The sequence below is a fragment of the Arvicanthis niloticus genome, chromosome 20, assembly GCF_011762505.2.
Source record: "Arvicanthis niloticus isolate mArvNil1 chromosome 20, mArvNil1.pat.X, whole genome shotgun sequence".
In the NCBI taxonomy this organism is placed as follows: domain Eukaryota; kingdom Metazoa; phylum Chordata; class Mammalia; order Rodentia; family Muridae; genus Arvicanthis; species Arvicanthis niloticus.
The window spans coordinates 2,658,832-2,670,623 of record NC_047677.1 but is presented as its reverse complement, the minus strand read 5'-3'; positions in this window follow the sequence as shown (position 1 = coordinate 2,670,623).

Sequence of the window (11,792 nt, the reverse complement as noted above, 5' to 3'; positions counted from 1 at the left end):
GCCTGCTTTCTTATAGAACACAGGACCACCAGCCCAGGGTGATCCCTCTCCCAATACGCTGGGTCCTTCCCCATGAATCGATAATTAAGAAAATGCCCTACAGACTTGGATACATCCCTATTTTATGGAGTCCTTTTCTTAATTGAGGTTCTCTCCTCTTTGATGGTTTTCACTTGTGCCAACTTGACATAAAACTAACCACCGTAGATTCTTTCCAGTTTTTACTCCCTAAATCTTTTACAGATACCCTACATGAATACAACGTGGAGGAACAAAGGAAAAAAATTTCAGCTAATTAGTATTGTAATTATTAGTGGTGATATTCTGTCCCTAAATATGTTTTGCCTCCTGTGTTCATGTGACGTATGGTTTTCTATAAGAGCTGCATCTAATTTTATGAAGCTGTTTTCATTTCCTTTCTCTGTGTCCTCAATGTTTAGAAGCCTTGTTGTCTCGACTCAGAACAATAATCCGAGTGAATGGGTTGTAGAAATTGGCTCCTATCAATTTAGCTAGTATTTCCATTACCCTTACTTCAACATTTTGTTTCTTTCTTTTGTTTTGTTACATAGCCTAACCTGGCCTCACACTTACGATGCTCCAGTCTCAGCCTCCTAAGTGCTGGTGATACAGGCATTTTCCTACCATGCCAAATTTAATATTTTGGTTTGCAATCAAACCAATAGATTTAGTCTAAGTTGGAATACAAGTGTTTTTGTTTTAAGATGGATAGCCCACTGCATTAACACTAATTATTAAATAGGTAATTATTCACTCAAATAACTGACACTAATGTTGTAACAGATTGCTTTTCTGGATCCCTTCCCGTCTGTATATGAATGCTTTATTATGGCCCACTAGCTCATTCTTCACATGCCAGCATCTTCTTCAGTATAAGGGTTTTGTCGCAAATTCCAACAGCTAGCAATTTCTGTGTCTGGATTCTTTTTCACATTTGCAGTGTTTTCTCTTTTCTCTTGAAGTTAAAATGTTTAATTCCTTGTTTCAGGGAGGTTATTTCCGAGGAGGAAGAGATGACTTCTGTATCTGAGGGAGGCATGGTTGCTGAATGCCTTTTGAGGATCGAGGCAGACAAGAGCAACAGCCTCATCCAGCCTAGACAACTCTTCCTCATCTTCTGTGTCCCTCCATTAGAACTCCTCTACTTTCTTCAGAAGTAACTCTTGGCTACCAAGACCTCACCTCTTCTCTGTGATTGAGGTGACACAAAGACACTTTATAATTTAAAAAAAAAGAACCTAACAAACAAAAAAAGCAAAAAAGAAAAATACTTAATGTCGTTAAGTTGCCCCATGGAAGCAGGTTTAACTTCTATAAAACGGTCTTTCAGTTATTTCTACAAAATTGGCCACAGAGAATTCTGGACAATTTAATTCTATCCCTGGGATGGCAGAGACAGGAAGTTCTTGGGCCAACTAATCTAGCAGATTCAGTGACTAAACTTTTGTTAATTGAAATTAAGAGAGATGGTTAAAAAGAATTGACTCCACAAAGTTTTCCTATGTGATCTCCACACATGTATGCACATACATGCTCACACATACATGTGTTCATGCAAACATAAAGAATAATAACGTAATAATAATAATAATAATAATAATAATATTTTAAATAGCGTGTGTAAAGACAAAGAGATATTTCAGTCAATACAGTGTCGGATCGTCAGTACCCACATTTAGGAAACCAATCTGGGTTCAACGTCATACATCTATAATTCCATCACTGGAAAGGCAGAGACAGCAGCTCCCCAAAGTTCTCTGGTCAGTCAGTTTAGCAGATTCAGTGAGCTCTAGGTTTCAGTGACTGATCCTGTCTAAAACGGTAAGTGCAGAGTGGATGAGGGAGTTACTCAGTGTTAATTCTCCCTTGTTGAGTAAAAGGATCTGTTTTTAAATCTATCTAGGTAAGCTTGACATTATTTAAATCTTGCGTATAGGTAGGTAGTCTATGTCTACCTTATTGTATCAAATGTTAAATTTAAAAATTATATTGTGATCATCGGCACATTTCTCTCTGTTTCACTGAAGCATCGTTTGGAAAACACATTTTCGTGCCATCATTCCACAGCTTTACACGGCCAACAGTGCATAGCCTGGGGTTCCCAACTCTTCGTCGATTTGTTACCATCTGCTGCCTTTGCCTCTTCCTTTGCCTGGCCCTTCCTTGTCTCCTCTTCATCTTGTCAGAAACATGCAGTGCCAGATCATTCCCCTACTATGCAAAGACCTATCTTCATTTCACCAACCGTTCTAAGTGATGATCTTTTACAATCCATAGCCTTCTTTGTGTGTTGTGTGCAGTTGTAAAAAAACATGCTACCACCTTGGGCTGGAAGCTGCAACCCTGGAGGTACTGCCTGCTTTGGCCCCTCCCGGTTCCCTTTGGTTCCTCCCAACCTAGCTCCACCAAGCCACCAACACCGACCCGGCTTTTCTCTCTACCCACCTTTGCTCCACAGATTAAAAACACTCAGGCAGCTTTATTACTTTAGAATTTGTCTGCTAGCACAATTGCTGGACTCAAATACCTCCTGCCTGGAAATACATGCCCTTAACAATTCATTATCCCTGTCTCTTTTTCTACCTTAAGCTTAATGGCTTGTATCAGCTACCCCCCCCCATCACCTGCAGTCCTCTTTGGCCATCCACCTATTGTGGAGGCCACTAGTTTTAGCTCTCCAAGATCTTTAGATGATTGTTGTGTGCTCCTCATTCCAAAGCCTGGCCGAAAATCTCTTCTCTTTCCCTGTGTCTACCTTTTCCTCCTGGGGACGGGAAGTCCCACCTGTATCTTCTGTCCAACAACTGGCTCCAAGCCTTCTTTATTGACAAGATCGAGAACCAGTTAGGAAACCAGGCCTTAGTATCAGCACCTCCTCCTACATTTGTGTTTACTAATTGTCTTAGTTTGGGTGTCTATTGCTATGGGGAGATACCATGGCCATAGCAACTTTTATAAAGAAAAACATTTCAATGGGACTGGCTTAGATTTCAGAGGTTTAGTGTATTAGCATCATGGCAGAAAGCATGGTAGCAGGCTGGCAGAAAAGGTGCTGGAGAAGAAGTTGAGAGTTCTACTTACTGATTGGCAAGCAGCAGGAAGTCTGAGACACATTAGCCAGACTTGCGCATCTGAAACCTCAAGGCCACCAACTAGTGACCCGTTCTTTAAACAAAGCCACACCTTCTTCTTCAAGGCCACACCAACAGTGCCAATTCCTATAGGCTTCTGGGAGCCATTTTATTCAAACCAGCACACTAACTTTATTTATTTGTTCCCAAATTCCTTTCCGTTACTTTGACACAAGCAACTATCTTTTCCTTCAGCATCTCTTACTTACTAATTGGTAAACTCTAAACTGTTTCACAATGTTTTTGTTGGCGTTCAGGAGTCACCCCACAAACCACACAAACACCAATCTCAGTCAGACAATGATGGTTTATTGAATGGACATCCTAAGACTGATTGATCAGGGCTGTAGCTCAGAATTCAGGTCTGAGGCTATGACCTGGAATATTTTTCAGGACTGGCTTATAAAGGAAAAGCAAGCAAACAAACAAAAACAAAACAAAAACTGCAATGAGCTCATACGAAGGTACAGGAAGTGCTGCATAGTGGCTGACTCTGACTCAAGCCATTTTATACATATTGATCTTTATTTTGATGAGTCCTACATAAAGGTTCGTGGGATTTCTTAAGATTAAAAAAACCCTCATACGGAACATAACAGGATATGTGATCAGCAGGACCCTGCTTTGAGTCATTTTTCTGTGTCAGTGACTGGCAGGCATATTTACAGCAACAATTTGATATAGCTGGTAGTCGTGGAACAAAATGGTTACAGAAATGCTAGTGGGGCAGGCTTCAACAGTTTACCTTCTTGTTCCTTAAAAAACCTACTTAAACTATTTCCCTATCATTGCATCAGCACGAAATGACAGAAATCATTTCCAAAAAGTTTGGAATGTCATCATGACAAGATAACATTTTCAAAAAAAATTTAATGTTCACTGCTCAAGGCCCTGCTTTCTGCTTTGTCCAGGCTGGTGAAAACCTTCAGTGTGTTTAGCTCCCCAGCTCAGCATCTGCCCCATCTACATTTGTCCTGGTTATAGTTTATACATTGGGGTTTTAACTACTACTGATGCTCCCTTTATAATTTATTTTTAATTCAAAGGTCTTTTACAATTCTTTAACAAATGTATTAAGATATTGATTTTATTTATTTTATTGGAATGATCCAGTTATTTCAATTAAGATTGTCACAGAGGTATGGTATAGTGTATTTATACAAGCATGGGTACCTGTCCAGTGTCTTAAGATCCTTAACTCTCTGCATGGGTCTCATTGCTCCCTGGAACACTTGATGACACATGCTAGTAATCCTAGAACCCAGGATGTTGCATATATTTTTAAAAGCTACAACCTTTGCCAGGGATTGGACTACACTCTTCCCAACCCCACCCCCCAGCTTCCCCTTTGTCCTACCCAGCTTAGCTCCAAGAGGTGACCAAGTTACCAGTCCACTCCCAAGATCCTTGAATCCATGAATAAAACATACACACACAGCTTTGTTTCTTATAATTTGCCTACTTGGCACAATTGCTGGGCACAGATATCTCCTTTTATTATCTCTGTCTCTCCACTTGTCCTAAACTTCAGTGGCTAGCCCCACCTAACCCCTGACAAACATCCCTGGCCACCTGCCTGTAGCAGAGGCCACAGGCCCATGCTCTCTTTGAGACTTTACATAATTGCTGTGTTCCTCTTCCTCCAAATCATGGCAGAAAAGGCCCCTCTCCTTCCCCTTATCTGCTTTGTTTCCTCTTGGGACCCAGAAGTCTCACCTGTATCATCTGCCCAGCAAATGACCCTCAGCCTTCTTTATGGACAAATCAAGAACCAACTGGGAAACAGAATTAGCATCGGAACCTTCCCTTACACCAGGGGGCTGAGGGATGACCTTATTGCCATGAGTCAGTATATAGAGACTCCACCTCAAAAGAGAAACAATAATAATAATACTTAAAAATAAAAATTTGTTGCTCTGTTTTTCCCTGCCTCTGTCTCTCAAAATCTTATTTGGAAGCTCCTCTCATTTTTTCAATTTTCAGTGGCTTCCCCTTTTCTTGGTACTTTGTTAAACAGTTTATAAAATGGCACCATTTGCTGAATTCTTACAGATCTAACGTTCTTTTCATTGCTTTCTGCAACCACATGTCATAATTATCCCCTAAAAATATCATTGCCATTATGGCATTGTACTAGTTTGTCACATAGGAGAGGCCTGGTGCTGTTTTGGTAATTTGTGTTTTTGTTTCTTTCTGCATAAAGCCTTCTTTACCTTTGCAGTGCAGAGATCCCATCAGATCACCTTCTGTCTGAGGCACTGGTCAGTCGGCCTGCTGTCTTATCAGCTAAGGAAATTTCATTTTCCACTTAATTGTTACTTCTCTGCTCTTCCTTCCATAGTCTAGTTTTTGTTGTTTTGACTCAGAAACTGCTCAACTGTCTTCTCTTTTTTCTACGATTTCAGTCCCTGTGTTCTATTCTGTTCTGTTTTGCTTCTAATGAGAGTTCTTTTTTAAATTGAATCCCACAGACTACTGATTGGGTTCTTAGCAAGGATACATTCTATCAATTAGTCTAATGATATTGGTTTTTGAAAGCCATGCCTCATAGTACCAGCAGTCTTTCTTGATATGCTCCTATTACCATGCTATCCCAGGAATGTCCCAAGTTCTCTTTTCAAAGGCTTATTCTGCATCTCCCATCACTTCCTCTCTCATCACTCCAGTGAGATCCAGCAGGCTTTAGCTTAGCTTCCCCTCTTCTTGTTGCCAAAGCACACAGTGGCCAGCCTCTCCCTTTGCATGCTCACAGTTGCTCTTCCTGTTCTTCCGTTGGTACATGAGCCATAAATACAAGCAAGTACATAAATACAAGCTGAGGTGTCTGTTCTGTTGGTGTCATTTATGTGTGTGTGTGTGTGTGTGTGTGTATTAAGACAGGGTTTCTCTGTGTAGCTCTGGCTGTCCTGGAACTCATTCTGTAGACCAGGCTGGCCTTGAACTCAGAAATCCGCCTGCCTCTGCCTCCCAAGTGCTGGGATTAAAGGCGTGCGCCACCACCGCCCGGCCATTTTTATATTATTTGCCAATCTTTTCCTTTCAGAATTTTATTTCTTAGTAGCATATATTCATTGTACACAATAGGTTTCAGGAATACATTTTCATATATTTATGATGCAATTTAATCACATCTTCATCATCCTCTCCTGTTCCCTACCTACTCATCTCTTCTATTTTTCCAACTCATCCTCTTTATTTTACATCTTTAAAAAAATAATGTCCCAAATTTATTCTATTTCAGGAACCTCTCTGGAATAAGCACAGTGAGAGTAGAAGAGAGGAGAGGTCATAGGATGGGAGCCAGCATAGGTCCTAAAAGCCTTTGATATGGATCTAGTTTGTATTCTATTCTCTATAATGACAATGTGGGGCAGGCAAGCAGGCAAGAGTTTACAGAAATAAAAGTGACAGTCAGAATGATAGTTCAGTGTAGCAGCATATTTTCCCACAAGTTGGGAGGAGCTATGGTGGGAGGAGTAAGGAGAGGAAGAGGAGGAGTAAGGAGAGGAAGAGGAGAAGGAAGAGGAGGAGCTAGGGAGACAGAGATGTAGATCCATGAATGACCATGCATGTATCAAGAGCAGTCCTGGGTAACAATTTATTTCTAGGTTAGTTAATTGATTAACACTTCCAATTGTGTGGGCATCTTGATATTTGAGCATTACCAAATATATAAAGCTATTGGATAATCTTTAAACATTAGAGTCTCATTTCTACCGGGCCCGTGTGGATGGCAGGATGGTCTGAGCACAGCGCAGCCTTGTGGCCATCTCCTACACTGGTGTTTTGTGGGTGGCAGTGTTGGTACTTCAGGCCAGCCTGAGCCAGTGGCCTGAGCCAAGCAACAGTGAGAACATGCGGCTGCTCATGGCCTCAGGCCTTGCCTAGTTGGGAAGATGGCGGCCCATACCACAAGACAGATTCAGTGCAATCGCTTTAAATATCTCCCGAATTAGTTCAGGGCAACGGCTGTTTTTTTCAGCTACTTTTATTTTCAGTTATTTCTTCAGGTCACTCTGCTCTAGGCAGCAAGAGAAGTCATGTTTAGCAAATAGATTGAGCAAGCAGTGCTTTAAGTCAATCACAAAGTAAAATTAATAAATCAGTATCTATTAATTGCTCCTACTTCAATTTCATTCTGGTTTCTCACTGGAGCATTAGTGAGGAATTGTTAACAGAAGAACAGGCTCCTTAGCAGTAGCTTCACCACTGAAGAAAATCTCTCCCCCTTCCTGGGGGACCATGAGCTGTCTATAAATCTTAGGTAGAAGTGGGGCCTCCTGAGCTCTTTCTCCTGCAGAAGCCTTTTAGTATATATCTCTTCAGAGGAAAAAAAAACATTTGTTGCATTCTTGTCTGTCTCATCAGGCACAAACAACAGCCCTAATCCTCAGGAATAGTGAAAAAATAGCAGAGATTCATTGTCAAAATGCCTAGGTTTAATACATCCACTTCCAGGCTACTGTTCTTTAAGACACCGGTTCTCAATCTGTGGGTTTCACCTCCTTTGGGGGAAGTCATATATTGTTATTCTGCACATACAGTACCAAAATTACAGTTTTGAAGTAGCAACAAAATGGTTTTATGGTTGGAGGTCACCACAACATGAGGAACTGTATTAAAGCGTTACAGCATTAGAAAGGTTGAGAACCACTGCCTTAAGGGAGCTTAGACTTGGTTTGGTTGTCTCTTGGCATGTTGGACTTCATGGAGAAGATGTGGACACAGGATTCTTCCTCTCTTGAAGCTCCCTTATCTCTTTCTTGGGAAAAATGAATTCTCCTACTTGACCCAAGCAGACTTATTCCTCCAAAGGCATAGATATGGCTGCAGAAAGAGAGTGTTGAATGGTCTAGTAAGACCCCATCAAACCCTTGTATGGTCATCATCAGTGTAACTTACTTATCTCAGGGCGGTGTGCCCATCTAACTCTTTGTGATCTACAGTCCTGATGTTTCTGTGTGGTGGCAGCACTTTCCCCACCTCCCTCCCTTTCTTCAGGTCTCTCTGATCAAACCTAAATTTTCTAAGGCTTAAAGTAAAAGTTATTAGAGCACATATTTGGAGGCTTGTATTCAATGCCAATCTGCTCTCTTCTCCTCCCAAAAGTGATTATTCTAAAGTCTTGAAATTGCTTCACATCTGGTCAAGATGTTTTTTAATTATTTTATTGTTTTCTGATATGGGTATTTGTTTAGAACCGCTCTGCCCCACGATTAGGGGCCAAAATGTCGAAGACTGCTCTGTCAATGTTGGAACTCACACTGCCAAAAGCCTTGGGGGCTAAATTGTTAGAGCCCGCACTGCCCCAAGCTGTTCCAGTCCGAGGGCTGGGGTTCAGCAAGAGAGAGAGTGAGGATGGACGTGAAGAATGAAGACCAGACAGAGTGTGATTCAATCCTGTTTATTCCTCAGTCTCTCTTCTTCTCTCCAAGTTGCTAGTTCCTAGTACCAAGTCCCAAGTTTCTAGTTCCTAGTTGCTAGTTTCTTTCTCAGTTCCAAGTTACCTGCCTCAAGTCTCAAGTCTCAAGTACTTTTCCAAGTACAAGTGTCTAATCCAAGTGTCTGTCTTCTGTCTGCCTTATATGTCTCACTTCTAAGTCACGCCCTTAAGTCTTATCTCTAAATCACACCTTTAAGTCATGCCTTTAAGTCTCACACACCCAAGGGAAGATCCTGGGTATCTAAAACAAGATGTTATCAGAGTGTGCTCAGCTGTTGTAAGCTGTTGTAAATAAGTCTCTTGTCAGGGTATATGGCTCAAGATGGCTGAAAGGATGATAGCTGCCTTTTGTCGGCTCCCCATAGGTATTTTCCTGCATTCATGTCTATGCACTATTCACATGCTTGGTAGAGTTATAGATAGCTGTGGGTTGACATGTAAGTCCTGGGAATCAAATCCTGGACCTTGAGAAAGTAGTTGACCTAATCTTTTAACAGTTGAACATTCACTTTGGCCCTTATTGGGTAAGATTTTTAAGAACTTCATTTTTAATTTGTAATAGAACTTTACAACTTGATAGTTAGAAACTCAAAAAATTATGGCAGTGTACACCTGTTACCCCAATACCTTGGAGACTGAGGCTATATTTAAGCCACCCTGGGTCATATAGTAAGTTTGAGACTAAGCTAGTTAACATAGTGAGATAAGACTCAGTGGAAGAATAGAAAGGGGAAGGAGGAGGGGAAGGGCAGAGAGAGAGAGGAAAAGAACTAGAAGAAGAGCAAGAAGAGGAGAAGAGGAAGAGGAGGGGGAAGAAGAGGAGGCAGAAGGTGCTTAACAAACTGCAAATACCTGTTATAAGGATCTTAAGTGATTTTTTAAGTAGTTTTCCAAAAAGACCTTTGCTGTACACTCTACATAGAATAGAAAAACCCCACTATGATCTTCTCAGTATGTACTACCTTTTTTTTAAATAGAAATTAATTTATTTTTCTTGCCACCTGTCTCCCTCTACTGTAGAGAGAATATCTTGTGTATTATATGAATGCATCACCTTTCAAGCCTATAGCCTGTGACTTAGGCAGGAAATAGAAGTAGGACATTTGAGGGAAAAAAGATTCTAGGATAGCGCCAGGTGTAAGATTCGCCAGAAAGATGTAGCAAGATGGTACCTGTGCACAGGTAAACAATTATGTGGCAGAATGTTAAAATAAATAGGTTATCTTGTTATGATCCTAGTCAGAGAAGAGCCTAATTATATTGCCAAGGTATTTGTAAAAATATTTTCAGTAAGAGTTTCATTTCTGGGAGCATGGGGCTGGGAAGAAGAACTAGAATTAACTTCAACAAAATGGTGCTCCATGTAGGGTGCCACCTGTGGCTTTAGATTTTTTAAAACTTACAAATATTTGTGATCTTGGGCAGGGAAGAAACTAAATAGAAAGTTAGATACATGGATATACATGGATTTCTTTTCTCTTTTCTTTTCTTTTCTCTATATTTCTTTCTTCCCCAGGTAAAGGAAAGATGTTAAGAAGAAAAAAGGGGGTTATAAAAATATTATAATAAATTAGGCAAATGGGGTAGATTATTGAATCTACTCTTAAAAATATTTTATAGGCATAATCTTACATTGATAGAGATCTTTATGTTTTGATGCAGAACTGAGGTTTTACTTTGTTACATCAGTATAGAATTTTGTATATTGATACAGCTTTCAGGTTTTCATTGACATAAATTTATATATTTTGATAAAAATTTAAGGTTAATTTTGTTACAACATACTGTGTATTGTATTTCAAGTCACTAAATATACAACTCATTTAAGAATACAAGTTATAAACCACTAGGATGATATGAACTATTAAAAGTACAAGTTAATATACTGATAGTCATATACATGGTCATATTTGATACTAGTTTAGTTAACTATAGTAAAATGTTTTCAGGGTTATTCAGATAGTAAATAATTAAGAATGAAAAATGTTTTTAAGATTTAGATATGCTATTAATAGATAAATGGTCTTCAAAGCCTCAGAGATCTACTGAAAATATCATTTAAAATTATTTCATTATGAAAAGATCTTTTGACTATGAGATAGGTCTGCTCCTGATAGTACCCCCATTCCACTTCAAAGAAGAGGATGAGCATCAGTGATCTCCATATGGAGGTGCTTCAACTGTGGCAAACTAGTCACTGGGCAAAGAAAATGACCATGCTTGAACTACAGACAAATCTGTCCAGAAAGGACAAACTGATGCAAGGAAGTTGACTGCCAAGCTCTGCCAATACAGGCTAAGCCAGTTTTCATAATTCCTGCTTCACATAAGGTCTGTCAAATATCCTGGACCAGAAGGCTAGAGATAAATGCTGTAATGTTATGGAGAATATTGGGGATTGTCGAGGCAATCATCTGTCTCTATCATTTCTTAATTTTTGGAAGCTACATCCCTGTGCTTCCTTCATAGTCAGGTAATATTTATTCCTTTTCATGACCCTGATAGGGTTGAAGACTAAATAGTTATGGTCTCACAATTAAGCTTAGTTGTTTAGGGTTTAAGAAGATGTTAAACAAAGGTCTACAAAGATGTTTTAGGATAGTAATACAAGTTAAGATAAAAAATGAATTAGACTATAAAACGTTATAGCAGCTTGAAAACACACCTGAAAGCTCTAGAACAAAAAGAAGGAAGTACACCCAAGAGGAGTAGATGGCAGGAAATAATCAAACTCAGGGCTGAAATCAACCAAGTAGAAAAAAAAAGAACTATACAAAATATCAACAAAACTAGGAGCTGGTTCTTTGAGAAAATCAACAAGATAGACAAACCCTTAGCCAGACTAATCAGAGGGCACAGAGACAGTATCCAAATCAATAAAATCAGAACTGAAAAGGGAGACATAACAACAGAAGCTGAGGAAATTAAAAAAAATTATCAGATCCTACTACAAAAGCCTATACTCAACAAAACTGGAAAATCTGGATGAAATGGACAATTTTCTAGATAGATACCAGGTATCAAAGTTTAATCAGGAGTAGATAAACCATCTAAATAGTCCCATAACACCTAAAGAAATAGCAGCAGTCATTAAAAGTCTCCCCACCAAAAACAACCCAGGACCAGATGGTTTTAGTGCAGAATTCTATCAAACCTTCAAGGAGGACCTAATACCAATTCTCTTCAAACTATTTCAC